Genomic DNA, 19,388 nt, shown 5'->3' with positions numbered 1-19,388 from the left:
AAAACATTACTCAAGTCCCTGTTTGTGCATGCTTCATGTTGGTGTTTGACCAGGCTCCGTTGCAGTCATGTGTTGGACAGTAGTGTGTCTGTGTGTTTGCCATGTGTTTTTATTGCCAGTACATCTGTGGGAGGTGTAGTTGGCACATGTTCCTCTTTGCAGGGACACCCATCCTGGTGTTTGTGTCATGCATCTGCACTTGGCACGTGCCATATGTCCTGTACTATTCCAACAGTCATGTATGCCTTCATGCACTACTACTGCATGTTACTGGCTGTGTGTATGTGGTACACATGGACATTGTGATGTTTGTCTTGACCTATTCCAATGCTAGAACGTAAACATCTGTCAATTAAGTCTTTTAAATCAAACTGTAACACTCATTCGTATTTTCAACATGACACTCATTAACACAGGAAGCTGGGATTGAAAACATTTTATTACTGTGCAGCAGGAGGCAAAGGAGTATGCAGTCAAAGTTTAGACATTTGTTCAACTCTATACATGTTACATCTGTATGAGCATTCTGTATACTATCATCTTTTGCACACATTAATGATGTTGTCAGTCACGAGGCATTTACATTGCTAGAGTACAGAACATTGTATTCCTACAACAGTGCTCAGGTAATGCTTATTACATGTTTTCCCATGAGGATAGCCCAACCTTGCGGGACACATATTCAGTTAGACTGTACTTTGGTAAGTTCTGCTCTGACACGGTTCCAACACTGTTCATATTCAGTCCTCACTCCGTGTCATACTAGGTTCCTGTGTCTCTCTGCTGAGCAGCTGTACTCTGTGTTACAGCTCACAAGCCTATCCTCCTCAGTAGACGGATGACAGATATACCTGTACATACATGTATTATTCTGTAACCGAGCAGATGACTAATGCTGACTGACATACACCTGCTGCACTGGTTACTGCTAGGGTTAGGTTCAATCACACTGCAGCTACACTACAAGCAATTACATGCATGAGAAGCTGTACTGCTATATTGTCAGGTAGAATAATATGCATTATACACTATTAGCTTCTAAAGTTGCACGTCATATTATGTTTAAATATGCATTTTGCTAACATTCTCCTCCTTTGATTGCTTCTACTCTATCCAGAGACATATACAACATTATTTCATTCCCTGGCGTCTTCCTCTGTGGAACGTTTAACTAGGCATGTAATTTGATGTACATTGCAAGTAGGATTGCATTTTCTATTGACAAATACCACTACAGGTCTTGATCCATAGTCTCGGGTACAGGTATGTTGCCAGAGTCCCTGACTAATCCTTACATGCACAGTATCCCGCACTAGACACATGCTCCCAATATGAGCAGAACAACACAAATGGCATTCATGATATTCAGTATGACTGACCCCATCCACCCAATGGTTTGTGGGAATGGTTCGGCAGTGGGATTGGGCCTGTTTCCGCCATGGATGACACCTGCTATATTACCTGTAGGTGGGCGTTGCTTTTGGTCTCTTCATGTGGTAGTTGGACACAGCGATCTTCTTCAGTAAGCGCCAAGACGCATTCAATTCTCAGCGCCACGGTGCAGTCGCACTATTACATTTTGTGACACAACAGTTCTCATTGCATCCAGTTCATCAGTCACATGTTCAGGAGCGGAAGTCACATTCATCCTTCCTCCGACAGTTTTGATAACTTCCTCTGTTCCCTGATTGCTTTCACTACTCCAGAAGCTGGGGGTGTTCCAGCCCAGGTTGTGACGCTGTCACTGAAATCCATATGAATCGGTATTCCTTTATCTCTTGCAGAGGACTGACATGTCAGAACAGCTTCCATTTCACCCACTGGATTAGTAGGTTTCCCGACTGTGTTCCCAGTTCTTCGAGCTATATGTGTTATAGTTCGTTTCGCACCCACAGGCAATTGTACAGTATGTCATGTGACTGGAGCCAGATAGCCCAAATAACAACTGCCGGACCAATTCCCAGGTAACCATTGCTATGCTTATTTCCCACAAACAACATAACTATATTCTACTTTATTACTGATGCGGGTTACCTCTGCATGTAACAAATTCCTGTCTCTAACAGAGTACTGTTTATACAATTCAGGATGTTTCTGCACATCCTTCAACATTGTTCTCATGATGTTTCAATACAAATTAGGAATGGTGCTACAAGTAGTACTGTGATCTTTGGCTGTTATATGACATTCGTAAGACACAGTTATGTTACAAATACTCACACCAACTGCAACTGTACCATGTTTATGATAACATACAATTCCTTTTTGTGTAACAGGTAAGTACATTGCCACGTTGTCCTGTGATCTCACAGAACCTGTATCAAAGTGTAGATATTCACAAGTCTCAATCTATCCCCAAGGGGACCACATGCATCGGAAGTCCTCCATATGATGTAGGTATGGCAGTACAAACACAGCAATTTAAAGTGTTCCTGGTCTCTATATGCACACGCATCATGCCTAGGTATCTGTTGAGGTGTGGAAGACACTCTGTGGCCAGTTCATCACGTATCAGTATTTGTATCCGTGTAGTTATATGCAGGTGAGGTCCCGGAAATTGTAATGTAAACACAAACATGGTTAATAGGTGTATAATCATTAGGACAGCAAACATAAATGTCTTTGGGGTTGCTTTGTATTGTTATACAGTCTTCGCCGGGTGATTCGGGCTCTTTGGTATATCAGCTACAAGATGTCAATCAGACTTGATATCCTTTACCAGTTTGAGAAATGTGAGGTGGACCCAGGACGACCTCTCTGCAAACTTTACTGCGGTAGGCGTTGCCAACAGTACCCGGTACAGACATTCGCACTGTCCACTTGGCAATAATGTTCTTTGGATAACAGTGACATACACACAGGATACTGGTGTCAGCTATGCTTCCGTCTTCGTTTGCTCTTATCTGTAACACACTTTAACTGAGGAACAGTGTTACTAGTTGACAATCCTCTCATGTCACCTACTACTGAGTCATCGACCTCCGGCTCTGCAGGCATGACAGCTTTCCACTCTGGCACATGATATGCCATTCCACATACTACTTCGAAGTGGGTGCAGCACTTTACATTTGGAACTGTTGTCATGCTCAGCAATGCTAGAGGTAGACAGTTCATGTAACTCGTCTGGATGTCACCCACCCAACTCCTCTACTTATTTCTCGGGATCCCATTCTGCGGCGGCAGCAGTCGTGCTGAGTGTGGGTTGTACATGCAATTGACATTCATGGTAATACGAAGTAATCCCCCAGGTAGCGTGATTGTCTGGTTAACTACATGTGTTCTATTGTCACTGTAGCTTCTTTACAGCATGCCAGATCTAGGGATACTTAATTGTACTGGCACCTTTGCCACTGCTGCTGCATCTGGATTACTGGTTGGGAATGCTTCTACCCATTTTGATTATCTATATGTGTAATCGCTAAACAGTCTTTGTTCCCTTCACATTTATGCAGATGTATGAATTCCATACAAATAGCACGGAACGGTTAGGGTGGTGTAGGTCAACTCACTCCCTTCGGTTTAAATACTCCCTGTGCATGATATCTACGGCAAACGTGACACGCTGCTCATGAGGTTTGTATGTAGTTCGTAATTCCGTATGTTAGGGGTATTCTGTTAACCAAATGTACCATCCCCCCTGTTGAGACATGTCTGTAACCATGGCTCCACAAAGCCGCATATCTGAATATATTAGACGTTAATATTGGCTTTCTCACTGTGGATATGTGCAGTCCGTGTTCAAGGATTGCTCCTCGCCATAACCACGCCGGCTTTTCTGCTTTCGTAGTTGCTGTTTGCATTGTTTGTACAGTTTCTACATCTAAACAGTCTGAGGTTTGTCATTCCTCATTCACACAGACACTTTCCAACTGTGACGCTGCTTGTTTTGCAGGTGCATGAGCTCATGCCTCAACTTTCCTACTGTTATCCTGTTGCATTCTATGCCCTGCACATTTACAATTACCTACTTCAGTGGGTAACTGCATGTAGTGTAATGCATTCAGGTTCAGATCGCATGCTTAATCGGTTAACCGGTGGATGTTATCATTCCCGTATTCTTCCACTGCTGCTCATAAACATGCACTGCACAGACAACAGAATGACTATCGGGACATATGTCCACACATCATTTTTCCGCTACAGTACAAGCACGTGTTAAAGCTATCTATTCTGCTGCTTGAGCAGATACGTTATGCTGCAGGGTTTGGCCGTCTACAATGTCATTATCAATAACTACTGCATAAACTACTTCATTCGTTCCTGTAGGACTCTATCTACATGATCCGTACACATTAACTGTCACCTCTGCATCATCTAAGGGTATATCAGTGTTATAATGTCTGTGTGTAGTTATTTAAGCCATTTCGTATAGGCTACTGTGTGATGTACCATACACAGGTGTCAGACGTGACGTTGATAGGTTTCATGTTGTACAACGTTCAATCACCATGTGAGGTTGACTCAGTGGTATGGTCAGACATGACACATGTGTAGCACGACTCAGGAATTCTATCTTCTCTTGCAGCAGATTGATGGCAACTGCATGACACATTCTCACAGTGAGAGGGTGGTCTAGTAACATTACGGCCGGGGCCTGTACTGCCATGGGTGCTACAACAACTGCCTGTACACAATGTGGCAGTGACCATGCCACAGTGTCCAACTGCAATGAGTAGTCATCTATTTGGCATTGCTTACTTCCCTGCTGTTGCATCAAGACTGACGTCATATATCTCCGCTTACAATCTACGGTCTGACAACATGTGTTATGATTATTCACGAGACCTACTACAGCTGTTAAGGCTATCAATCGTTCTAGTCTGCATAATGCTATTTCTGCTACTGTAATCCGGTGTACTATGTGTTGTGCTGCCATGGGTGTATTAAAGGTTAAGGCAAACAAGACAGCGGATTCCACAGCATTGTTTGGTATCCAGATGTAACATGTGTTAGTCGGCCCAGACACGACATCATTCCCTTCTTGTTAGTTGGCTTGGGTGCTTATTATATTGCTACCTTCCTATCGTCATGTGATGTTCTACCCTACTTGGATACCAGATATGCCATGTAATTGACCTGTATTCTCTGTATTTGCAATTTATGCTTGCTTACTTTATGTCCCTGTTCTGCTGATTATCTCAATAATGATATTGTATCTTCCATACATTGCTGCTGGGTAGGGGCCGCAAGCAGAATATCATCCAATTAAAGTGGAGCTTGACTGGCCCGGGTGGAGTTGACACCGGAATGTAGCTAGCCATCCCCTGTGAGAATATCGTTGTACTTTCACAGTAGCCCGCGATAGCCGGGTATGGCTGTATCTGTCACCCTGACTGTACAAGCAAAGCAATATGAACTATGTGGATGTATAGGTATTGCAAAGTAAGCATAGCTTATATGTACCACGGTAAGATACTTCTGTGGCATGTTCATAGCATTGAATATAGTGTGTGGGTCTGGCACCAACGCTACCCTAAGTATTCTTACATTATTTACAGCTTATACATACTGTACCATCCGCCATTCCCCTTTTGGTTTCCGATCAGGAGATACAGGGTATTGCATGGTGAATAGCGGTTACTTTGTGGATGGGGAATTCCTCTGACTTTGCAGATATCTTCTGGTGTCCACGGTCTATACGCCACGGGGTTGGGTCCTGGCCTTCCTGTCCTGCATGATGGTTCGGTACTTCAATTAATTGACAGATATCCTCACTCTGTTTTAGTACTGTGTTCTTACCGGGTGTCCCTAGGTATGTTACGTGTTCGGGATGTGGTTTCAATAGCTTCTATTACATTTGTTCGTTGTGCTACCTCTGTTGCCACAGGATAACGTGTGGGGACTAGCCTGCCCTCCCGCTTAATATCCTGCATGTGGTATCTGAGGTGGTAGGGTGTTGTGGGGGGGGGTGGTCGGTACTACTGTATTATGATTATTTCTCTGAAGGTATGATGCTTCGCCATTTGTACTGTTCTATTTTCTTCGTACACTACCTCAGTCCACCGATCTGCCTGACGCATACCCAATTCTCCCTGTTCTGTCGCCTGCACATCTTAGGGCTGCCACCTCTCACAATGCACAATGTGGGACATTAGTGTTCGGAACGTGTAATTTGCCTGGAAAATGCATACCCACGGCCAGTACATAGGACAGGTATTCACGTTTTGCCAGGAGAGCGACCAATTGTTGTAGCATTTCAGTTGCTTATTCTGTTTATTATTATATTTTGCTGTTCCACATACAAATTTACTGTTTTACGCTACCATGTTGATATATATCTGGGAAATGTTTGTACTGAGATATCAGGACATTTGACATTTGTTCGGTTTATTTACAGGACACGACTGGCCAGAGAGGGCATATCCCTCTCAGGGTGGAACAGGTGTTTACCTTGGAGCATATGCATCAAATTTTCAGGGATTACAATGTTTCAGTAACGATATGTTGCCTAATATACCATCAATGTCATATTTATTACCCCATTTTGCTGCGTAACTCACAATTATGTGCTCTCTGCGATTGCATATTCTTCACGTCACCCGTCAAACGCGGATCACATGATCTGTTGCTTCGATAATCTCCCATATCCTCTACACGACTGCTACGCATCCCTTCTGTCATAACACGTGTGTCTCCTTCCCTGTATCCACTGTAGTGTCTACAATCACTATTTACTCTGCTGTGTGTTCCCCTGACCTATGTTCAGATTTAACAGTATGTGGGTAGGTCTTGACCCGATATCACTACTGTTAACAGAAACACAATGTAGTCTGGTCCCTGATCTACAATAGACACAAAAGGTAGACACTCCTTACCTGGGCCTCCTGTTTAAGGCTGCACGTTTTCTTCTTGGGATCCAGTTTTCCGCTTTTCAGCCACAGATCAGACAGTAAACAGCCTCTTTACACACAACAATTCAGTCGGAGGTCTTTTCATTCAAGAAGAACCATTTATGCATATTCTCCAGCGTACATGTCTAACCAGCCATGCACTCTGACCTGTAGCTTACCAAGGAATTCCGGATTACAAGGATCATGATGTGAAATAAGTTGTTACAACCAGACTGTAGTTATCAGTAGGCTTTTCTAAGTGACAGCCGATAACACAGGAGGCTCGGGTTCGCAAAGTTTTAGTAGTGTACACAGGCAGGCTAAATAATGTACAGTCCAAGTATGAGAGTTTTGTCTGACTCTATACAGTAAGCAGTTTCTTTATATAGTGTTTACAATCAGCTTTTGCCCACCTTACTGACGTGGTCGGTCACAGGGCATTTCCATCACTATGGTCCGCAATAGTCTATACATACCGGGGTGCTGGGCTCGTGCTTTTAAATTGTTTTCTCATGGGAATAACACAGCCTTGCAAGGCACCTTGTACATTACAGTATCCTTTTGTGATTGTAGCTGTTTCAAGGACCCTAGACTGTTACAATACAGTGGACAGTTAATTTCTTAATACGTTGCTTTGTCTCTCTGGTAGGGAGTTGTACTGCTATCTTCCATTGAGCTCACAAGGCCATCCTCCTCTGGGGAAGGAGTGCTGTTATGCATGTACATACATTTATTGTTCTGTAACCCAGCAAATAATTAATGATGACACACATGAGCCTGCTGTCCTGCTTACTGCCAGGTTCAGAATTCCATCACAGTACAGCTTAGCTTCACCAATTACATGCAGGCTTAGTTCTACTGCCATATTGTACGGTACAATTCAATACATTATATAGTATTTAGAGTGTAAACTGGAACTTCATATGTGTTTCTATATATTTTACGAACAACATCCATCCAGCCATATGCATGTTGTTCCGTCCTTTACCTTGACCGTGTGTATTTGTCTGTCCAGCCACGCTAATCTCCACATGTGATGTCCCAGTTTCCCCTTCTTTGCCTGTAGCACCCTGTTAGGACGTCCTGTGTGGTAGGCACCTGTTCCGCTATATGTGATCGACTTCACTGCAAAGATAATCATCGATGCGGTGGTCCAACGACCCGACTTGTCCACATGTGTACACTTATGTGCACCGTGTCGTATGCAAACCTAGATGGTTTGGACGGGTACATACTACATGCCGGATGTACACATTCTGCTGACACATTCACATGCAGCCATTTACATATCTGTACCTGCGGTGGGTTGGTGACATGTGGGTACGATTTGCCAGTGGCATTGCCTAACACAAACTTCTTACCACAGTTCAGGTATGCACATTGTGTGTGGTTGTATAGCTGCACACGGATGCTAGCAGGTTTGGGTGCAGGGGTATACATGGGTGTGACTGACATGTACAATGAGGCTATTGTGTAGTACATCCGAATGCATGGGTTCTGCTTCTGGATATTACACTTCATCATACACCATCCAGTGTATGCAACAGAGACGTTGCTGGGTCTGGGATATGTTGCTATGCACATGTTTGCCTGTGTTTGAGGTATCTTGCTTCCTTACTGTTGTTATGTCAGCACAGCTACCCGGCTATGTACTGTCACTACTGCTTGTGACCATTATGGTTGGCACCTTTTCCAATGCCCATAGTGGGGCATGTTATGTGGACACTTCGCAATTTGCAGGACTACACATACCCAGGGCTAGTGCAGTTGACAGAACTTCACTTGTTTGCCATACTATGAGCTTATTCTGTAAGCGTTTGGGTTCCTTATTTCTTTTCTTATGCCATGTCTGTGTTCCATATCGTAATGTATATGTTTTATGCTACTATTTACATATATATTGCGGGAATTTGCGTGGCAGGGGATCGGGGGTCATTTTCCATTTTTACGATTGTTGCAGGGACACGACTGTCCAATCAGGGACTGTCCATGGCACATTGGGACAGCAGGTAACCCTGGTGACCATGCCCATGTCGCTGCTGGGGTTTCCACCTTTTCCATTTTCCGATCTGGGATATTTCCGGGACTCACATCTGACTTTACAGGCCGACACATACAAACGGTCACTATATAGCATAGAAATTCACTTGTTTGCCTAAATAATTTGCTTATTATTGTGGCAATTTCCTTGCTTATTCTGTTTATTGTGTCATTTAGATATTTCTGTTACAGAAATAACCAATTCATGCTACCATTACATTACATACGGGATATCATTGTGTCCTACAATCGTAGCACATCAGCCATTTCTAATACGTTTTTTCGGGACACAACTGTCCATGGAGAGACTGCCCCAACGAAAGTGGGACAGGTGGTGACCTTAGTCGCTGCTCCTATGTCGGTGCGGCGCTGACATGCGGCTGTACACCTTCTCTGAGTGTAAACACTGACAGGCGGTCTTATGCGTATCCTTTGCTCCTTGGACGGGTACACTTATGCCTTCGTGCCTTCTATTTGCTTCTCCGTTAATTTTGAACGTGGACTATGTTGCATACTGTACGTGCGTTTCATTCTGCACGGACCTGGCTGCTGCCATTACTATTGTGGGCGGACCGTGGCTGTCAGCACATTAGGTTGCTCACCTCATGCCGGCTTAGACACGCCTCCAGACGCATCCTACCTGGGCTCGCTCACGTACACTACGCACGTGTCTGTGATTCCGGTGCACTCTCATTAATATGTATATGGCGCTACTGCGCCGGATATTCCATGCACCGCCGGCGCAGGCCTTACGCCGGCCTTGCGCCGAGCTTCATGAATCCCGGGGTATATGTATCTAAAATGTATAAAATAATTATATGCTAGTAATTTTGCAGCAATAACAATTTTGAATTGAGCTGTTCATTTAGATAGACTTGATCTTAATATCATTAAAAATCTAGAACAGTTTTGCTTTAGAGATTATTTTCTTGGAAAATTTTACGTAGATCACTTTTCATGCCACACACATTAGAAATTATGTACAAAAATCAAGTATTGGTTGTTGTTAGTGTAAATCTTTAATCAAAGCAGAATTACTGCAATGTTCTACTACCATTTTGGGTAAGAAAATCAATATTTCCTGCAAGCATTTTTTTTCTGATAAATGTATAGTAAGTAAGCATTCAGTATTAATATCTCTCAACCTTGAAACACAAAAAAATGGACAAAGCCAAAAATACTGGGGGATAAAGAATCAAAAATAGGGACATATTTTAAATATTGTTCTCATAAACTTAGAAAGTTGTTAGAAAAAATGTCTTGTATTACCATACATTTTCTGAAGGATATAAAGTCTGAAACTCAAATGTCTGTCATTATTACATAAATTCAGTCCTTATTGATTTGCCAGAAAACCACACATTTTATGGGGAAAAGACCAAAAATCTGAGGCAAAAATCTGGATATTCTGCAACAATCTGGACAGTTGGGAGGTATGTCAGTATTGTTTGATGCTCCAGTTCCCAAATGTGTATCCACCTTCCAGTTTGCACTTCTTTGAACCTTATTAACAAATAGCAAAAAAAAAAAAAAAAACTACACAGATTTTGGTAATGAGGTTATGCATTCATTTATAGAATTTATAAATATTCGGTCAGATTCAATAAGCCCTACATGGTCCATTTATATCGATAGCACACTATTTTGGATTTAGTAAGCAGCTCTGCACACCAGAGCCTCGTAAACAAAGTAAACACCATGGCATGCTAATTACAGCATATGCAGCTGAATTGCATGCTAATCAACCTATCCAAGATGGACGAGCTATTCAACAAGCTATAAAGCAGCCGTGTAGACTCAGTGATGGTTTTCCCTGCAAATTCCAAAACCTACTGGAATACAGCCACAAAAAGAAGTCTACACAGAAACATTGTTAGGGGCTGCTGTTGCTTTAATTTGTGTGTATGGGCAACAGGCTGAAGTCTATGCTGCTGCTGCTGCTAATAGACCAAGGCCAAGAAGTTGAAGAGATTTTAGACCCCATTTAACTTACCATAGTCTGCATGCTGTGGAAATTGCAGAGCACTATAGGGAGGATAGTGACACAATACAGGAACTCTGCAACCTATGTAGTCCTCAACTCACAGCTAGAGCAAATTGAGGGGGACCCATACCAGTGGAGACAAAGGTATGTATAGCACTTAGAATTTTAGCCACAGGTGAAATGCTGGGGTGTCACATATATCAGCATTCAGGATACTCCATCAATTCCTGAATGCTATGCTCCAAAATGCCAGTGACCCCATATAATATAATATATAATGGTGAGTTTTGCGGTAAGTCACCAAAAACAAAATCCTAAGGTTCATCATCTTCTTCCTTACCAGTGAACATCATTGTTACACATTTCAAAAAAAAGAAGAAAAATAATTTACTGCAGGGTCTGGGCAAGGGCCATATTTTGGTTCTCAGTTCTTCAGTTTCCATTTGATTGGTATCCCACAATTCCATTGCAGTGGGTGGGGCTACATAATTATGTATGCAAATGTTATGTTAAACAGTGTAAAGATTTGTACCTCTTTTTATGGGCCTTTGTCCAGATTTTTGATGTGTCCAGCTTGAGAGGTATGCCTCCAGGTGAAATTGGTGTGTGAGTGTCTGCATGAACACAGCCAAGCTCTGTGCTAGCTTTATGTCTTGGTATGTCAGAAAGGTGTGAGCCATGAACTGGCTCTGCCAGGAGTTGCACTGGCATGTCCACCCCCATGATCAGATGCACTGCTGCTACCTGAATGTGATTGATGTCTGCTGGATGAGATCCCCCTCATGTGGACACCCTGGTCCATGACCCCATGACCTGACATGTCTGAGTGTGGACACCCCAACCACTGATGGAACAATCGAAGTACCGCCACTATAGGAGTGTGAGCAGAGAGGGCCTTGTTGGCTAAAAGCAGATGATCTGGCTGACCTACACCCACGAGGAGGCCATCCCCCTCCCAGCAAATGTTCCATCACAGACACAGCCCATTCCAGTGTGTCATTCATCTGATCCACTGAATCGACAACATGGCAGAGGCAGTCATACATATCAACCTGTGCCACATCTACAACCCTAGGCATTTCTCTGAACGACCTATAGGAACATTCCTGTGCCTCCATGATGGCTCTAAACATATGTTGAGTGGCACAGGAAAGTACATCTGGATCAAGTGGAGGATGGACAGCAGGCCTCCTCTGAGCACCCCTGGCAACCCACTTGCATGGTACCTCGCCCACGCTCTGACTATTGCCAGAGTCAACAGGCACTGAAGCCACAGTAACCACACTTCCCTTATTGAGTGTCTCACCATCCACCTGTCCAATATCTGAGGGCTCACTGGAAAGGATTGGCGTAGGCCTGCTGGCTGTGTCTAATGGAATTACAGGGGATGGGTAAATGTAAACCTCAGTGGCAGATTCAACCTCTGCACCCCCCAACTGTGCCTCTGTTTGGCCACCATCATTATCAGAGTCTGCTGATACTCTACATCAGGAGGTAAGAGTCCTACACTTCCACTGTTAGTATCACCTGTGATAATAAGCAACAAACACAGAAAAAAAGCTTAATAGCTACACTACCATAGTCAACTGTATATTGACAAACTAACAGTGGTACTATTACTACAGACAGTATAGAAATACACATAATGGTCCTGACACCCACATCACACACATGGATAAAATATATAAATTCTCTGAATTGCTCATCACTACTGACAAAAAAGATATTTGGCTTATCATGTACATTTAATGCTAGGGTTCCCATGGATGATGCTCCTGCAAGAAGTTAAGCAAAAGGTAAGGGCAACATCATCACAATTAACAGTAACATAGGGGGTTAAAATGTTTTATGCTTTATATGTCCATTAACAATACCTTTAACAAGAACTTGGATGACAAGTCCAGCCTAAGCGCATGTGTAATCAATCAGAATGTGTTAACTGTAACAATCTACAACTCCCCCCAAACAAATTTATTGTTAAAGAGAACATATGTATTGCTGTCAATATTTTACTACAAGAGTATTTAACAACTGAGATACATAACCTTATTTTAATCTCCTCCTGGGACATATTTGTTCTCCCTGAAACAGTAGCACCATTCTGAAGGACATGCTGTTCTGTACTTACCTGGGAGATGTCTGGATCCCTGACAGTGGACAGGAATTCTTCATTTGCTGTTAGTGGTTGCTCTGTAGCAGCCCCCCCCCCCCGGTACCCATCTGATCACAGGCCACTGCAGGTACTCTCCTCCAAGCAGATGAAATCCTGTCAGTAGCCATATGACACACCTGATCATATGTCCTGCTGTGACTGCCTACTGCATTCATATCAGCAACTATCTTCTGCCAAATGTGCATTCTGAAGACGTCCTCTCTCAAGCAGAAAGGCACCATGTTGCCTAAAAGCTTACACATTGGAATGATTCTCAGGGTTAATTAAGGGTGGTTTTCAGGGACTGGGATCCTAGGGCCCATTGTCTTAGGTCACCTAAAACACAGCAGAAGGATAATATACATAAATATCACATAACTAAAAATCCTGTTTCCAGATAACACATAAAAGGTAGCATTTCACCATTACTCACTGAAGAAACAAACAAGACAGTCAAGATATTGAAATATGAAAAAAGGAATTGTGTGCTTGTAACATATTACATTCACACACAAAGCAAGTTTGAATGTAAAACAAGGAGAGTGTGATGAAAGGAGATACTCCCAGCACAGCTAGCTGGAATTTTGAAAATAAATATATGCCATTGGTGAATATTGAAATGATTTTTACAAGATGCTTGTGTTACAAATGTATTTGAACTGTATGTCATGTGTATATCAAACTGCTTGTACAGATGTGTGTGTTGAAAAAGCATTTGTAGAGTGCTGTGTTTAAAAAGTAACCACAGTGTGTCCTACTGGAAGAGAACAGAAATGTACATGCACTATTGTAACTGTTTAAATGTATATATTTTAACTGTGGAAATTAGAATAAAGGGAGTTATCCTCAGCCTAGCTGATCTGTGTAGAGATATTTAAGTTTGGAGAATAGTTGCATATTTATTTGGTGACACTGTGTGGGCCACTCCTAATAGCCATGTTCTTGGTCAAGCTACCATTTGTATTAGTATTAATATTACACAGTAAGATTTGCCACCCTTCGTTAAAGGCCTTAAAGTAGCTGATGAGTAGTGACTGGTAGCAGGTGAGGCTACCTTATATTCAGGTCAGAAGGGGCATAGCTAGTAAACCTGTGCCAGCCTTTCCTAGGTGTGTGTGTGTGTGTGTGTGTGTGTGTGTGTGTGTGTGTGTGTGTGTGTGTGTGTGTAAATCAAACCTCAAAGAGTGTATGTGTCAGCTACTTAGGCAGGGACATGAACCACTGATTGGAGAGACAGGGTGCTGGAGGTCTTGGCTTGGTCACTCAGCTGAGATCTGAACTCTATAGCTGTGCCCATGGGGAGTCTTATTGGGGATCTTTAGAAAGAGGGAGAAACCAGCCCCAGACTGATTGTATTCCCATGTGCTCTTAAAGGAAACAGTGCTTAATTGCACTTGATGTGGAGAGCTGCATCTGGAAATAATGTGTGTGTACCTGTTATCCTCCCAGTGAACTTCCCTCGCAGGTGCCAGTGGTGAGGAATAGGGGCTCCTTCTTTGCTGGCCCAGAGGTGGTGGATCATCGCTATGCCAATAATGAGAATGTTTAATACATATAAAGCTAAATATAGGCAAGAGCGGTATGCATAATGTTCCTCTGCTCTTCTCTTTGCTCTTCACAGTTAATGCCAAAATAGAGTTGAATTGACAGGCTCATGGTGAATGGCTGGAGAGACTGAAGGAAGCAATTGGTATAGATGCAGCACAACAGAAGTAGTGTTATAGGTTTAACAGTTAATGACAGATTTTTTTTGGTATTCTATACAGTAGTAGCAAAGTGAGCATGCATATCTTAACTGTAAAAGCAAGTTGCATGCATAAGTCTGTAGCACAAACCAACTTTAGGAGTCAAGTGTAAAACTGTTGTCAGAGATTGTGGGTTCAGATACCACAAGAAGCAATTTTAAAGTACTACATTTCCTTCATTATATTACATAAATTAAACTCTATACAAGTGGCATTAATGCTCTGCTGTTATCTGTAATTAGTATACTTGGACCAAGCATAGATGCAATAAATGCACATTGTAAGGATTACTTTAAGCACTCCATAACTATAGTTTGTAGTTGATAGAATGTATACTTAAATGTAATAGTTCAGCTAAAATAGTTGTATAATTTTGATAGGGCACTATATGTAACATATGAGGGCACTCATTTTATCTCTTTTTTTCTCTCACCCCAACCCTTATCTCTTTTTGTTAGTTTCTATTATGTGTCATCTCAATGTCTCCATGTCATCCATCTGTAACAAATCACTAAATGCTTTACTGCACAGCGAGGTAGGCCAACCCAAGTGGGTCAGCCTACCTCGGTCCACCCACTACAGCACCGATGTCCAGCACATCTGAGACACAACCTTGCAGCACTGCCTCTGCTGCACTGTAACCTCAGGTAACAATGACCTGGCAGCTGGTGCTGTGGTACCCTCTGGGAGAAGTGGTGGAGGTGGGGATTTCATCACCCACCAAAAGATATCATGGTTGGTGCATCAACTTGTGCACTGCACAACTGGCCTATGCTGGATGAAAAGGCCGCTCTCCCTCATAGTCTGGAGGTGAAGATGTCAAGCACTCCAACACCCAGTGGAGTAAGGGGGCAGTGATGACACTTCTGTGGGTGAGGACTAAATTCTCACTCCCATGTTTGTCAGGCATGAGCTTGGTTGTCCCTTCCCACATCCCAGTCATGGTATCCCCAACCTTTTTGTCCCTCATCATCCCTGTATCTTGCCTTGTTTGATTGCATTTGCTTCCTCACCTACCCAATTTACCTGACCCAGAAATACCAACCTCCCTTATTCAGCATTCCTCTTGACTGAATTAAAAAAAAAGTGGCAGTTGTCCCACAAAAAATATATCTTCACATACATAGCTCTCCATTTTGCATGTGTCTTCTTGACACTCTTGATTTAGTCCATTTGGCTATACAACATGATTATGTTTTTGGCACTCCACATTGTGGAGGTGTCAGTCCAAATTGAATTAATATTCTGTAAGTATTTTCAGTTTACAATACTGTGGTGGTGGTGCTGCAGTAGCATTGTAGCCTCACAGTTAGACGTTGCCCGTTCGATTCTCAGTTAGAGCGTCTTCTGTGTGGCGACATGCGTGAATGGGTGTTCCTTCATTGAAGGTTGTGTGTTAGGCCCGGCAAGCCAGCACAAAAAAATCTACTGCCAATCCTTAGCAGACCGGAGTTCCGCTGTGGCGACCCCTAACCCGGAAAAGCCGAAAGACACAACAACAACAACAACAACAACTGATAAAGAAATGGATAGGTAGCTCTTTCCTACCTCCCTCTTGCATATTCCTGTATTTCTTTCCCTTTGTTCTTCTCCTGCTTGATCCCCATTTCACCCCTTTTCTATCTACCCCATTTTAACACCTATAATCTGGTCAAAAATAGACTCACAAACAACACACATAAGTACCAAAAAAGCAATGGAGTCCTTCACCTTTTGGCCTCTGTGTTTGCGTGAAGTTGTGCAACATGCACCAATGCTCAACAACAGTAAATAACTCTTCTGTAGTATGGTTTTCCTCTGCTCAATACTGCTTAAACATGTTGAGCTAAAGCAAAACATAGTAGCACAAGGTGAATGTAGTATAACAATAATTTCACCGCGTTATCACTACTTATTTAAAAGTATTATATACACCTGGATTTTAAACCCAGCATCATCTGAGCTTACAAAGAAATGTGTCAATGCATTTACACCTGCTGCCACCGAGTCAGGTAAATAGCAGGTGTGCTTTATACACTCAATACTAACTCTCAGAATTTTAGCAATGAGCCTCGTAGTTGCACACTGCTTAACTACTTGCAAACAGGGAAAAAAGTAGAACTGAGTATCCTGCATGTGCAAACACTTTGCCAGCTACTGTACAAATCTGCAACTCACCATTTCTCTATGCAAACTAAATATTGGCATGTAGTAGTTCAGTTTACTGTCAATTTAGTCTTCATGTCATGAAATTACACGTGAAAACATAAAAAAAAAGTAAAGATGAATATGTCAGGATTTTGTAATGAAGCAATGTTTTACCTCCCCAGTGCACTGCAAACTTGGTCTCTTAGTACTTGTTCACAAATATATCAACTACTCTACATAATTATTAAGAAATGTGTGATATACCATGGACATCTTTAGAATGACAATACACATTCAGATTTTCAAATACTTGTAGTAATATGGACATCTGTTTGCATATAATTTATAAAGCTCTTGGTTAAACTACACCTGCACATTGGAACACAACCACCAAATACTACTCATTGCACACTCATCAATCAGGTATCATCCGGAACTTGAAATATCTTGACAGTTGCACATGTCTACACATCCTTTTCATGCAGGCCTCCCAACATCTTCCCTCCAGCATCCAGTGCTGATGTTATCCACCATAAGTTGTTCTGCAACTTTGTAAGAGTCAGACTTGTGCTGTGTTGCTTGCTTAAAGTACTGTGTTCTCTAGTCCGTGTACTTAGATAAGTAGGGGTTTTGTTCCCACTGCAGTCAATTTGTGTGTGTTTGTGCCCATGCTTGACATTGTGGAGTGCATTTTACACCAGCATGTGGAACACTGCTATTAGCATTTTCACCTTACCAGAAATTGCTTATGACATCCTCTGTAAAGTGCTGTCTGACGCTCTCCGAGTCAGACTTCAGCTGTGGTGCTTACCTTAAATACAGAGTTTTCTATTTGGTGTACTTAGATACTTAGGGGTTCTATTCTCATTGCAGTCAACTGGGGTGTGTGTATGTGCTTGTACCCTTGCTTGACATTACAGACTGCATTTTACAGCAGCATGGGGGATACTATTAACATTTGCTCATCACCAGACTCTGCTGATGTCATCCACTATAAAGTGTTGTCTTACCCTCTCTAAGTCAGACTTGAGCTGTGGTGCTTGCCTTAAATACAGAATTCTGTAGTTGATTTGTGGATGTGCAGTACTCCCATCAGGGCAGTGTCAGAGACAGGCCTGGAGGCTAGGCACAAATCTACTCATCCTATACAAAACAGATTACAGCAACAAGGCTTTCATTCTATCCACATATATCATGGGATTGTTTGTAGGAACGTTATTTTCTTGGCGAGAAACCCCTGTAGCCTCTCCAGCTGCTGTAGGTGTCAGGTGAGATACATGCAAAAGGGAGCATTACACTCTATTAATGTTCTTATGAGGTTCAAGTACAGTGCTTTTATACAATCTTCAGATCTGAATACTATGCCCTGACTTATGAGATGCACAACATAGCTTTTCCATACCAGTGTGGGCACTTGGTGGTCAAAGATCAGATTGCTATTTAAGTGTGTTCCCAGGTCTTGCATCACTGACTTTCAGCATAGGGGAAGGGTTGTCAATACTGTAATTAGCAAGGAATTCCACTTTGCAGAAGGCCAAAATAAACACACAGTTTTGCATTTATTTGTAGACCATGTGGCTTTGGCACCAAATATTTGTCTGTGTTAGCCCCTCCTGTAGTTTGTAATTATCATTGGTGGACTCAAAATCATTGCACCCAATATGCAAGATTAAGCAAACTGGTAAGCCAAAGACTGTATACTTTAGCCTAGACTGATGAGAAATACATTACAAACAGTAAGGGTCCAAGCACAGATCCCTGGGGTACACCAATGGTAACAGTTCTACTGGTAGAGGTTGATTCATCAACTTTCACAGTATGTGTTCTGTCAGTGAGCCAAGTTATTAACCATCTAGTGATGTAAGGATAAATCTCCAGCTTGGTGAGTTTCTCAATGATACCTAAGTGGGAGAGTGTGTCAAACCCTAGTCCAAATCAAGATAGGCAGTATGCACTGTCTTACCATCATCCATGCCTATCACACAGAATCAATGGGCTGTGGCAATATCACAGATCACCTATAGCATGACTTAGCCCATGCATCTTCCTGACATGGTTGAATACAAACTTCAACATGCTCTCTACATGGACTGTGTTCCCGCAGAAGGGTGTATATCAGCATGCTTCCATCTGAACTGGAAGGACAGCACTTGATATGCATGCATGTATAGATACATCCTGTCTCTCGCCATCTGTGAAGTAAACTAACATGTCATCATAGACCTTTTCTAAATGGACACTAGCAATATCCCCACTGTGTGCAACAGACCTGTGGAGTTGTTAATGCTACATCTATGTCTGCTACATCAGTTAGGTGCCCTCAAAGAGGTCATCGAGGGCATACATGATGACAACACTGTCATCCTGTAACTTGATTAGTCCAAGGCATCTGACACAAATCCACCCTCAACAATGTCAGATGCCTTGTCCTGGTCAAGTTCCATAGGATGATAGTGTTGTTGAGGACATCTAACAGATGTAATAGACATGGATGTTCATAGGTTCATAGG

Source organism: Protopterus annectens, chromosome 1.part0, assembly GCF_019279795.1.
Source record: "Protopterus annectens isolate FY-2018-M chromosome 1.part0, PAN1.0, whole genome shotgun sequence".
Taxonomy (NCBI): Eukaryota; Metazoa; Chordata; order Ceratodontiformes; family Protopteridae; genus Protopterus; species Protopterus annectens.
This window is presented reverse-complemented; position numbering follows the sequence as displayed.